At 36.4% G+C, this 13,896-nt stretch overlaps 1 protein-coding gene across 3 annotated transcripts in view; it reads left to right on the forward strand.

Annotated features, from left to right (window-relative positions):
• GRM8 (glutamate metabotropic receptor 8) overlaps positions 1-13,896 on the forward strand; it is a 739,885-nt gene that overhangs the window by 176,992 nt on the left and 548,997 nt on the right. The window lies entirely within an intron of this gene.

The following is a 13,896-nucleotide window of genomic DNA, read 5'->3' on the forward strand; positions in this document are numbered from 1 at the left end:
TCTGCTTGGGTCAGTGTCTGGTATAGGGTAATAAATAGCTCTTAATTTTCAGCAAGTTCCTATGATGCATTCTGGTTTATAGTGACTTGGAAAGTTCTTACATGGACAATATATGGGAAGAATTATTGACTGTATTGAGTTTTATACATTATTACAGAAAGAATTCCTGATTTGTCATTTTTATTGTTATTCAGAAATGTAAACTTTGTCATCTTCTGCTTGATGCTTGTATTAGTAATATAAGTAAAAATCAGCTTCAAGGATGTTTACGTATAATTTCACCCTTCTGCCTGAAAATTATGATTTTGTTTAGAAGACAATCAAATCCAGTGAGGTGTTCAGAATGGGGCTTGTTGTATATAAAGATTCTTGTGTAGAAACAAGCTTATGTGTAGACACACATACATAAGTGAGTAGATGGATTCATTGTCCAAGTGCATTTTAAAACTTTTCAAGTACGAATATCAGGTTGTCTCTACCAGCTATCCACTTATTCTGATAAATGGCATTAAAAAATAGATTTTGAAGGTTAAGATACCTGTAAAAGACAAATAATAAGAACAGAATTAGTTCCCACAGTACTGCTACTGAGATTAGTAATCAATGGTGATAATGAACATGTGTTTTACATATCTGAATGACCTATTTATTTCATTTGCAGACAGGATATTGGCAGGGAAAAATGAAAGGGAAATAACTAACATTTGTTGAACATCTACTAGTAACAGACATAGCACTCTACATTTGTTATCTTATGTAATTCTCATAAACATCCTACAAATTCTGAGCTATCCTGCCCATTTTTCAGGTGAGGAAAGTTTGTCTCAGGTTCCAAAACAAATCAAGATCCTATATTTAGCACATGGAATAAATGGGTGCTTTTAATCATGAGATCATACTGGTGCTCATTTGTGAAGGAATATCATCTCCTTTAGTGAAATAATTTTAGTGAAATAAATAAATAAATTTAGTGAAATAAGTCTCACTAATGTTGAGAGAGAACCTTCTGGTATGAAGAGATGAATATCCACAGCTCTGCTTTTCTCCTGGGGTTTTCTTATCTGCTTACGCCGACTGTACAACTATTACCTGGGCAAAGCGTATTCTCAGCCTCCTGTCCTTACAAAGCAAAAGGATTTCCTAAGGGGATATTTCTTAATATTTGTTATACTAGATGTAGCAGTGTGTACCAGTGGCCTGTGGATGAAATTTGCCTTCCAATGAAAAGTGCTTCAGTGTTAACAGAAATGCAAACTGAGTACTAAGTTTATATTTTTAATAACACATAGAGACATTTCCCTCTCAAAAGCAGGGAAGCCCTGTGACTCCACTGTGACCCTTATTTCCTTATGCCAGTGTTGCAGTGGGAGCTCTACGCTACCTACACATGTTCAGTTATAACATGCATTCCAGCTTAAATGAAAGCAAGGAACAGCTGATCACTTGGGCTAGCAGAAGAGCACAAAGACAAGACAGGTGAGGAGGCAAGGCCTTCTGGATGTCTTCTTCCCATATTGCTCCAAACTCTGTTGTGTGGCCCTCTGTGCCCCAACTGCAGACTCATCTAGTCTCCTGCTCCGGGGACAATCTTATCCTCAGTAAAGGGTCAGTAAAAGCTTTAATCAAGTACTCTTGGGTTGCACATCACAGCCTCTAGTCCAGTTCTGACCTTGTGTTCTGACTCCAGTGGTGCAGCTTTTGCCCTGTTCCCGGGAGCAAGTCCTCCTCCATATGTGCCCTGGTTCCAGTGGGAGGGAAATCTTAACCCACATCTAGGGAAACCAACCTGATTTGTCCAAGACTGTCCTGGTTTTAGCGCCAGAAGTCCCATGTCCTGGGAAATCTTGCAGTCCCAGGCATCTGAATAGTCAGTTACCTTGCAAACCCCCATCTGGATAACAGGGCTAGAATCCCCTGGGCACTAGACCTGTCACTCTTATTGTTTCTTGTTAAGCTTGAAACCTCAGACTAAATTGCTAAAATGTTCTTTAGTTATTGGTTAGTACACTAATAAATTGGATTTGGGATTCTGGCTACAAGTTCTTTTAAAGAATGTGATTTTGAATATCAAACCACCCATGTCTTTTGAACATGAATTCTAAGTGATTAAAACTTCAATTCATACAAGAGTGCTGTTAATACCAGTTTTTGGGGGGGAAGTTATTATCTTTGAGAATATGAGGGGGTGGAAGGGATGGGTAAAACTCAGGTTTGACCATATTAGGGTAAATGTTTCATTTAGTGAAAAAGCATTCTGCTCTGTTGTTTGTTTTCACTGGTCTAAAGGGATCATGCATGTACAGTTATCTAAATATGTACAGTTATAAATCATATGTCCTCTTGTTCTCCCTAAATCACAAGGCACTTTTGCTGGAGCTTTATCTAAGAGCATGTTTTATGTTGTCCCTAGAGTGTTGTTATTTGTAAGCAACAAAACTAAATAATAACCATTGAGATGAAAATAAAGATTATTGTAACAAGATGATTTATTATGTAACTGGTAAAGAAGGGGCCTGACATACATTCTAAATTGAATGGAGTTTACTTTTGCTGTAAAAGAAATGTCAGTTTTATCTAATGACATGTTTAATTGCATGAATCTAATGCAGGATAATGTCCTTTAAAACAAAGGGGAAACATTTAAGCATAATGAAGAACTCTAAAGAGCAGATTATAGAACTCAAGCATTCTTTTATCCATCATAGGCAGTCTTGGTTAGAGAAAGGGAGGAAGTGGGGAAGGGGGTGGGGGGAGAGAGAGAGAGGAAACTAGTAAAAAATATTCTAGATAGTTTCTCAAATCAAGCTAAATATTGAGTGGGAAAAATGAACTCTCACAAAATTAGCTTACAGTGAGACAAGGCTCTTTTAAGAATTTGAAATAAAGAGCTATTCTTGATTGGGTAGAATTCTGTTTGCTGTTTACATGAACTGTCACATGGCAAGAATCATTTTAAACAGAATAAGTACAGCACCTGTTACTACCAGATGTGTGGCTTCGTTGGCTACGGAGATGATGGCTATACATTGCAGAAATGCTTGCCTGTCCTTTGGTTCATAAGAAAATAAGAATTTTTGCTCTAGAAATGGTAGCCTATGATCCTTCTCTAGCAAGGGCCTACATGGGAAGCCTTGGCCACCAGTGAGGGGTGGCCAAGAAAGATAGAGAGGGGAGTAGAGCCGTAGCAAAGGAGGAAGCCTGCTTGAAAAAGCCTAAGTTGGCATCCGTATTTATGATACTACAAGAGAACTGTGGGTGCAGAAGACAGACCACAGATTTTGGGAGGAGAATCTCAACTCCATTTAATACTTAGGGATCTTTAGACAAATAACTTCCCCTCTCTGGGCCTTGTTGTCTTAACCTATCAAATAGGTAGGGTCAATAATACCTCTCTCACAGGGCTGTTTTGAGCATCAGATGAGATAATGTCTGAGAAAGTACTTTGTAAACTATTAAATGCTACACAAAGGTTAACTATTTTCCTATAATGTGGTTTATAATTGCATGTGTTTAGTTATTACATGAGTCACAATGTTACTTCCAAAAGCTAAGGCCTGATATAAGTTATTCTGTGACACAGATATTAGTCCTCTCCCTGGGTAGAAGCATTATAAAAGGTTAGCAGTATATTAAGTAATAGATTTATTGCTCCACTAAATTATTCATGATTATGTGTTCAGTGAATGATCAGTTTGATTGAAATAATTGTCAGGTGTTCTCAGGGCTCTGGAGAGGAAGCTGATAAATGACATAAAGTATCTTCATCACGATGACTTTGCTTCCATTAAACATTAAGAAAAACCAATTAATGGAATCTGTGAAAAAATGAAATTACAGTTTGGAATGTTAAAGGAATTATCCTATCTTTAAAGTAAATTTTTTCAACAAATCAAAGCTTTTCAGTAAAAGTTTTAAAATGGTGAGTAATTTCAACCATCTTCTTAAGGTTAGTTTTTGAGTGAGAAAGAGAAAAAGCCATTCCTTTTTCAGAAGAAAAGATGTGGTAATTTTGTTGTTTTTGTTAAATGAATGAATGAATGGATTTAGCTCATTTTGGCTAGGAATTTTAATAGTAGTTGACAAGGCTCCTGTTGAGCCTTTTCTCAGGAAATAGATGCCCCTGCCCCCCCATTTCTAGCTCTGACTTCTGTGGGCTCCAGAATCATGACAGTGATGACCAACATGACAATTCTACTTGGATACCCTGTTGTCATCCCAAACTGCTCACATCTAAAATGAAAGTAATTTTCTCCTCTACTATCTCTATCAGCACAACCACCTGACATCCCCATTTCTGTCGATAGCCTAACATTCTGCCTATGTCTCATGCATACATTCTTTGGAGTTGTCCTTATCTTCCAATACCCTCTAATATTTCTTATATCCAATATGTTCACAAGTCCTGACTTTTATCCTGCTGAAAATACCTCTAGTTGGCCATACAGTCCTCACCCCCCATCCTTTGCTATCAGCCTAACTTCAGCTTTCATGCTTATAATGTCAAGACAGCTTGGACTCCAGTGGTTGGCTTCCTCGAATTCCTCCTGAATCTTTCCATAATACCACTTTCATCACACCATTACTTCTTGTATAAATAGCAGTGGCCCTGTATTGTGGACCACATCGAGCTCAGCTTCCGTCTTGGGGTAGCTTTCTTTGTCATGTGTTTCACCAGATTTGCTAGGACTCTGCTCACACCTGGGTTTAGCTAGTTGGTTGGCCTGTTCCCCGTTGCAGCTCTGATGATCTAAATTCCTCAGGATTGGACCCCTGCAGGGACTTTGGGAAAAGCTCCACACAGGGGGCAAGATGCTGTTTCAAAAATTAAGGTTCACCAAGCTCTCTAACTTCAATTTGTGCTTCTTTCTTCAGTTTGTCATAGTCTGGGACACCACTTCCTCCCTATTGTGAAAAAGCAATTACATCCTGTATGGAAGTATACCATTTCCATCCTGGTGTTTAAAACATTTTCTTCAGCAGTGACATCTGCAGCCCTGGATCTCTGTAGACCAGGTGGGAGCCAGGCTAGCATTAATAAAGTCCTAGTCATAAGTAAAAGTAGCAGACAATTAGCAGTGAACACCCCAGATGGTAGAGCAGGGTCTGGGGGACACAGCAGAATTTGAGTGTCCACAAGCATTAGCATAAGGAAGAAGGGTATTGGGAAAGGAAGATGGGGTTGGAGCTAAGTATTTCACTAGAGGGGCTCCAAAGCCAGAGATTATTAATCAAGTTGGTAATGTGATCCATGCCCACTTACCGAGAAACTGCAGGAAAATGATAGTAAGTTGGGTTAATTAAAAACAGCAAAAACCAGTGCCCAGCTCATAGAAATACTTAAAATTAGTGATATTTTTATTGTTTAAAAATGGTGTGCTATTGGCTTAATTCAAACAGCTGAATTTTGTGATTTGTGTTGGTTAACAATCACGTTCCTCTTCAAGATCATTAAAGATGTTACTGCATTAAATAACATGTAAAGCACCTAGCTGTTCTAGTAGCTAGCAGATCTATAATAAATGAGAGTGCTCTTAACCTTCCCTCTCTCTGAATTAAATAATTTCAAGAAAATTATTCACATAGCTAGTTAAAATGTAAAAATCTCACTGGGGACTATTTTGTTCCAATTTACAGTAATCTGAAAGGTCCTCAATAATTAGAAGAAAAGATATAGGTAGGAAGATCTAAGGGTATAGAAAAGATATACGGGCAGGAAGAATGAGTACAAGTGTTTGTTACACCTGTCTCAGATATAGGTGCAGAATATATATCCCAATGTAGGTATAAAATATGGAGGTAGATAGGTTCCATTGAATACTTCTAGCCCCCACTCCCAGGCTGGCTCCATTGCTATATAACTGAGGCATATTTGCACAAATGAGTCCCCATTTGAGAAAGCTAGTATGTGGAACTCTGAACTTGTAAAGCAGACAAGTACTACAAAAGATTCTTTGCTCTGAAAGCTATAAACTGAGTGTAAAGTTTTTGCTACATATATTACATAAAATGAATTTTATCTGAATAAAAAATGCATTAATATCCATCTGAATAAATCTGCAAAAACAAAGAATTTCTGCTGTTGCTATTCTTGTTTTTCTTCTGGATTTGGAATTTTTAAAAAAGATATACTTGGGATCCTTAAAGAAACAGGTCTTAAGTTCATTAGCTCCATAGCCTACTGTTGTGTTCCATTGGGTTCTAATCTTCTGCAGATCTTTCCCCCCATATTCTCTATATTTTATTTTATGAACTGCATCATTTATCTAAGTCAACTTCTCATTACATCTTGTTTCTTTACTATCCTGGTATGATAAAATTTTGTATGTTCTGTACGTGAAAATGAATTGGTATTTGGAAATTTTCTTCTCTCCACTTACTCTTTATTGCATGTCTTTGGGAGTCTAGGTGCTAATCCTCTCCTTTTAATCATTGTATAAAATAGTTATGTAAATGAATATTTATTATATATGTATATTTGACACGGCTTAAAAACTATATATTAAGGCTTTTATCAAATTTTAATTCAATAATTGCTGATTTCCAAAAGAATATGTGTATATCTAGCTTAAAAATGACATTTTAGAAACTTGTTTGAAAACTTGCCTCTCAACATCATGTAATTCTCTGAAAAATAAAAAGGCAAGTCTTTGGGGTTCTGATATCCACTAGAGTTTTTATTCTCTTATCATATCTGGTTTTTAAAGACCTCTTGAGGATTATTGTAGCAGTAGAAAATACCTACCAGTGGCTTCCATGTGGGACCAAACATTCACTTACTATTGACGGGGCTAAGGTGTTTCTTCCAGTGTATTAAAAAACAAATATTCTTCAATGCTTATTTTAAAAGGGGGAATCATCAGTAGAGATTTTTCCAATTCATCTTTATGTATATACTAGAAAAGAAGTTACCAAGATCTTTGTGGCTAGTCAAATGCTTTCAAGAAAACACAAGTGACTTTGATTTCCAATTTTTATTTGGTTATGAAAAGAGAATAACATATTTAGCCTCTTGGATAGAAAAATCTCCTAAAAGATAACTCTACTGCATTGATGTAGTGTGTTTAACAGTCATCTAGAAGCTGTTTGTAATTATGATGAAAGATTATGGTAATGTTAGTGTGTGAGTCAGTACCCCTCAAAATATCATTTATATGAATGGATCATTTTGAGAAAATATCTACAAAAGGATGAATCAGTCTAATACTTTAGGGTCTCTTATATGCCTAATTTTTTGCATGTGAATCAGAATTTTTTCCTCCTCTGCCTATTCATTTTTCAAAATTCAAAAACATTACCTCCCTTGTAGGATCCTTTTTGGCAACTCCAGATATTCCTTTCCCTTTCTGAGTCTCCAGAACACTCTGTCTTATCATTAGAGCCCTTAGCAGATTGTCTTGAAATCTGTTGCTTACCTGTGTCCCTTATTGCTCTGTGGACTCTTCAAGGTGACACTTTATTCTGCTTGCTTGAGCTCTTGTACCTAGAACAGTATCTGGCGCATAAGGACTGAGTTAATGAAAAAGAGGTCATGCATTGAGATTATGCACACAGCCTGCATGTTATATTTAATGAACTGGTAACTACATCTTTTTGGGAGAGTTTATAAGTAAATTCAGATAATGTTCAGATATAGTCTGGATATGTCTCATTCAACTGCCCCATGTTCATAATGGATGCTAACACCAAGACTCCACTTGTCATCAGGCGGTGTTGGCAAAAAGTCCCCTATTACAGCTTTAAACACTCCCTCCAACCTTACATAAATGTTCCTAGTCAAAACTACTGGTTCTATTTGCCTCTTGCCCTCCCATACTTGCTATTTCAAAATGTTACAGGAGAAGAATGTGGGGAAAGAGGAAAGAGAATTGGAAGAAGGTGGATGATGAGGGCAAGAAATGAGGAGCCAAAGAATTAGTTTTCTTTTTTCATCAGCCCATATGCTCTCCTATTTTATGATCTGAAAAAAAAAATAAATAAAAAGAAAAGAGGAGACTAACATATGCAAATATTTATCTCTAAAATGGGATTCAGGTGTTATTAGTTATGGGCCAAAACAAGTTAACAACCCATGAAAACCAACCTCATATATTCTCCCTTGTAATTTTCAAATACCTCTACTAAGGGATCCAGTAAGTTTTAGGAGACCAGGAAATGATTTGTGAAGTCTGCTGTTCTCTCCTACAGACCAGGAGTATTGACAAGAGCAAAGAAAATCTTTTAATCTCTCTAGCCCTTCCTGGGGCCAGGCTGAGGGAGTGCTGAGGAATTTAATTTGATGACATTATGCCATGACATTGTGTCAATATGCGATGATGTGTGTGATGGCACAGCGTCATCACGTGGTGACGCAGCATCATGACGTAAGACATCACAACGCCAATTAAAGACGTGACTCCAGGAGGGTTTTTTTAATTGAGCAATAAATCTACAACTATTTCACTAAGGACTAGAGGTAGTATAAAGCAGTGAGGAAGCTGAGCTGTAAATTATAGACTAGAAAATGTTTCTTTGCGTGAACCATGGCTCTTTTTTAATTTGTATATGGCTCCTTCCAGAAGCTGTAACACCTGTTCTTGCAAGGCAGTTTTAGAAATCAAAGTATAATTTTGTTTAATTGACTGCTCCTATCATAGGTTGTCCCTGTATTAGTTTTCTTTTGTCTGTAGAATATGAGCTGGTGCTAAATTTAAATATAATTTCAGAATGAGATTAAAAAATAACAATCTACTCTTCATTTGCATATTTGTTAAAAGTTTTTTAGTACTTCATAGAGCTCCAGGTAAAATGATTTATAATTGAAATTACTTTGTAAGTAATATCTTTGGTAGGCATACATTTCATAATAATCTTTCACTGAGATTCTAATCATATGAAAATGTTAGAGAGGAGAAGTAATTGGCAAAATACGGTTTACTTTATGTGTGTGCGTGTGTGAGTATGTGTGCGTGCATGTATGTGTGAGATCTTGGACAAGCGTTTATCTATTTTGTATCTAAGTTTTACTATTTTTAAAATGACAATAATGTATTTTTCCCTGATTTTCATAATGTTATTGTACAAATTATATGCTCTTTGTGAAGGTTCTTTGTGCTCTTTGGAACAAATGTTATTATATAAATCTAAGGTACTGTGAAATACCTTCTCTAGAGCTACATAGACTCTACTTATGAAGTTGAAATTAAATGGGGAAACGTTAAGTTAAAACTGAGATGGCTTTTATAGTTGATACTTCATCTTGACTTTTTTCCTGATTGTTTCATTTCTAGATTTATGTGTTTAGAAATGTATTAGATTCTGAAGTAGATAGTGATATACGCAGAATTTTATTTGTGATATTTAAAAAGTTTTGGGTAATTCCCTCTGTCTGTAAATGTGGACATAAAGGTGTCTCTTTTTTACTGGTGAAAGGAATTTTATACCCACCTCAGGGAGAATTAGTTCAACAAAGGTTCACAATTCCCTATTCACGTGTAGTTTTGGCAGTTCACAGTCCACAGAATACTGAAAGAGCTGAAGGTACTACAGTCGTTCTTTGCTACTTCTCATTTTACACGGTGAAGTGAAGAGATTGTTGTCTTAAAATTCACACTAGCTTCATCCCTCCTTCTGTAACTCCAGTAAAAATGTGCTAAAATTTCATGCCTTCTGAAAAATGATACATGACTTTTAGATGGAGTTTGAAATGGTGGCTGATTACTTTTGAATACTTCAGCTCCACTCGTTGGCAGCTCACATCTGCAGCAGAAGAAAACAATTAGCAAATTTGTGAATTAGCTTTAGTTTACACATTAAACAAGTGAAGTAATTCTTTATAACTTTAACCAACAGTCTGTGTCTTGATTACAGGATATTGTTGCTCATTAATAAATGGAACTATATTTAGATCTTGCCAGTGTGTATGCATTTCATTTGCTTACATTTTGTATCTTACTCACCATTTTGTACCAGTCTCCAGGACTACCCACACAATCTTTAGGGTCCAGTGTTAAAAAATTATTGACACTCAAGACATTGACCTTAAACCAAGTGGGCAACCAGTCTGTACATAGGGCGTTGAGCGAACTACACTGATCACATGCCTATGTGGCCCTGCCAGTGATGCATTTGACAACATTGGGTTCTATGGGCTGACCCAGTTTCTGTAACTTATGGCCAGTTTGTGTAATTCTCTAGCTTTGGTTGCATTCTTTTAAATGTTTATTTATTTATTTGCAGAGAGTGAGTGGGGGAGGGGCAGAAAGTGAAGAAGAGAGAGAAACCCAAGCAGACCCCAGCACTGTCAGTGCAGTGCCCAATGTCGGGCTCTACCTCATGAACTGTGAGATTATGACCTGAGCAGAAATCAAGAGTCAGATGGCTGAGCCACCCAGCCACCACAGGTTGGATTTTTTTTAAAGATTACTTTTAGGCTATTCATAATATTCACTTTTATCTCTCTTTAGATTGTAATTACTTTGTTTTCGTTAGTAAAGCTCTATTGTAATTTATTGCTTATCTGTAATCAGGAATTAAAAACAATATGTTACCAAAGAAATTCCTTAATAACCTGAATTAGTGTGGCCCAATTTAAACTTGGGAAATGCCCAGGTCACATGAAAGCTGGATTTCTCAACATTAAAAAAAAAACTATTATGTCCAATAGTTTGTACAATACAAGCTAAGAGTTGAACAATGTGAGGTTACAGGTTCCAGTGCCCTGCACGGTCAAAAATCTGTTTAACTTTTAACTCCCCCAAAACTTAATTACTAATACCTACCATTGATTGGAAGTCTTACTGATAATGTAGTTAATTAACACATATTTTGTATGTTATATATATTATATACTGTAGTCTTACAATAAAGTAAGCTAAAGAAAAGAAAATGTTATTAAGAAAATCATAAGGAAGAGATGGGGAGCCTGGGTGGCTCATTTGGTTAAGTATCTGACTGGACTGTTGATTTTGGCTCAGGTCATGATCTCATGATTTGGGGGACTGAGCTCCATGTTGGGCTCTGTATTCACAGCGCAGAGCCTGCTTGGGATTCTCCCTCTCCCTCTCTCTGACTCTGCCCTGTGTGCATGTGCTCCCTCTCTCTCTCTCTCAATAAATAAATACAGTTAAATAATAAAATAATAAGGGAAAATTTATAGTTCTAAAATGTATTTACCAAAAAACCTCTGTGTTTAAGTGGACCTGCATTGGGGCGCCTGGGTGGCTTAGTCGGTTAAGCGTCCGACTTTCGCTTAGGTCATGATCTCGCGGTTCGTGGGTTCGAGCCCCGCGTCAGGCTCTGTGCTGACTGCCAGCTCGGAGCCTGGAGCCTGTTTCAGTCTGTGACTCCTTCTCTCTCTGACCCTCCCCTGCTCACGCTCTCTCTGTCTCTCTCTCTCTCTAGAAATAAATAAAAATAAAAATAAAAAATAAAAAATAAAAAAAAGAATGCTTTAAAAAAAAAAAAAAGTGGACCTGCACTGTTCAAATCCATGTTGTTCAAGGATCAGCTATATTCAGAATAAATGCTGCTAACAAGTACTTATAACTGTTAAATCCTGCCTGACTTGAGGTAAAGAATGGATCATTCAGAAGTTGGAAAGATTTATTTGTACAGAAATCCCAGAGTAATTATTTTTCCTATTAATAATTTACTTCACAAATGTTATTTTCCTTGGAGATTGCAAACTGATCCTATTCCCTTCTGAATTACTATAAATTTCAAAGAGTAAAACCTGAAGCAATGAGGCTTTGGTGTTTATTTCTCTTTGAAAAAAATCATGTTTGTTTTTTACATCTGTGTATATGTACTGGGGAGGGGGTGGATAGTAGATTTAACTTTAAACCATATCTTGCCAAGACTTATTAGTAATGTGAGTAAGTCTTTAACACTCACCTTCTTTTTAGGCAACTTGTAGATGGTGAATTTATTTTTCCTTCAGGTTTATAAGGGACCTCAAAATCCATGTGACCAAACTCCCACTGATGTGGTAATCCTCTATGCAATATCCCACAAATAGATTGCTCAGTCTATTATCCCCTTATCTAACATGGAGGAAACTCACAATCTCATAATCCTATCCCATAAATGTCCTTGTTATGTCAAGTTGCAATCTGTTTTCTTTGGACCTATTGATTCTCATTTGACCTCTTGGGGTCTTTCAGAGTAAGACTATTTTCATTCCACATACCACTTTAAAAATATTAAAAAATAGTTATCATATCCTTCTTTATTTAGTCTTCTTCTCTCCAAATTTAACATACTTTTTTCTAAAAAAAATTATATGTTAAAGTGTCTCTTCATCTGCCACGGGGCCCTTCTGGTGTGAGAAACTGAATGTCCAGCATCTTGAAAATTTTGTTTAAAGTTTATTAAAAACATTAAAACATTATTTCAGAGAGGAAAGAGAATGTGAGTCGGGGAGGGGCAGAGAGAGAGGGAGACACAGAATCTGAAGCAGGCTCCAGGCTCTGAGCTGTCAGCACAGGGGGCTCGAACCCATGGACTGCAAGATCATGACCTGAGCTGAAGTTGAATGGTTAACAGACTGAGCCACCCAGGTGCCCCCAGTTTGTCTGCATCTTTAAGGTTCAATGCTGCTTTGTCTGTTTTCTTTAAGTTCAACACCAAAGCCATATGCAATATGGAAATACATCACCACTGTCAAGAAGAGCAGGCCCATGGCCTCACTTCTTTTAAGTGCTTTTTTTTCTGTTATTGCAGAAATTTCTTATTTCTAGCATTGCCAAAGGTGGTACAACATTCAGGTAGTCATACTGTATTGCTGATTCATATTGAACTTACTGTCAGCTAAAGTTCCTACGTCTCTTTTAAGGGAGTTGCCAAACCATTTTTTTAAAAAACACATTCTGTACTTAGGAAGTTTCTTTTTGGATCTTAAACTTACCTTTGTTAAATTTCAATTTGTTTGACTTGACTCATCTCTTCATCCTGTCCAGTCTATTTTGATTTATAGAATCCATTTATTATTCCAATATATTTTTGTCATCTTCACATTTTAGAACCTTTCTGTCTGTTCATATAAACCTGGTAATATTTGGGAACAGAAGGTCAAGAGAAGAACCCTGTGGTTCATTTCTTTGTCCAGGCTGAGAATCCTTTCTTAATCACTAGCCTTTTGAGTATAGCTTTTCCACTAGTTCCTAAGTGTCCTAGCATCCAGTCTACATTTCTCCATCTTTTCCATTTTGCTATAACCCAGCACACATTATTGACTTTGTTTTCTGACCAGATTAATAGGCCCTCAAAGGATGTTATGAAGTTAATGTACATAACTTAATATATTAAGAAGTTTGGTAAAGATAAAATAGGTACCACAGGTAATTCTAGGTCCCACAAGGTGGTAAAAGTAAACTGTGTTTATCTAAGTGAGAATAAGGTCTGGATAGATCCCACTGACTAATTGTCATTCCAGGTCCCATTACTTTAGCTTTGTTTTTAATCACCTGAGAGGCACATCAAAACAATGAATAATAGAAAATGTCAGGGGAGTACTGAAGTGAGAGGTATAAAGTTGTCGGTAAATGTTAAATGAAGGCTAGAAGTTTTTAGAGTGATACACAAGGGTGACTCTCTTAAAAAGTTTATTTAAAAGCATGTGTCTATCTTTTGAGTATTAATATTGTCACCGAGATGCACCATGACAGACTTGGAATCCTAACTAGTATTTATTGTACTATAATCCATACCAGGTAAGAAGTATATGCCTCTCAGTGTTGCTGTAAGGATTAAATAAGAATTTGTTGTAAATACCTAGCATAATCTCTGACATAGTATGAACTTAATAATTAACCTTATTAATTAATTCAGCAAGCATTAATTGTATGCTATTATGTATAATAATAGAATACTGGGCACTTAATTTTTTTTTTAATTTTTTTTTTTAATGTTTTATTTATT

This window comes from Crocuta crocuta, unplaced genomic scaffold (assembly GCF_008692635.1).
Source record: "Crocuta crocuta isolate KB4526 unplaced genomic scaffold, BGI_CrCroc_1.0 scaffold266, whole genome shotgun sequence".
Taxonomy (NCBI): Eukaryota; Metazoa; Chordata; class Mammalia; order Carnivora; family Hyaenidae; genus Crocuta; species Crocuta crocuta.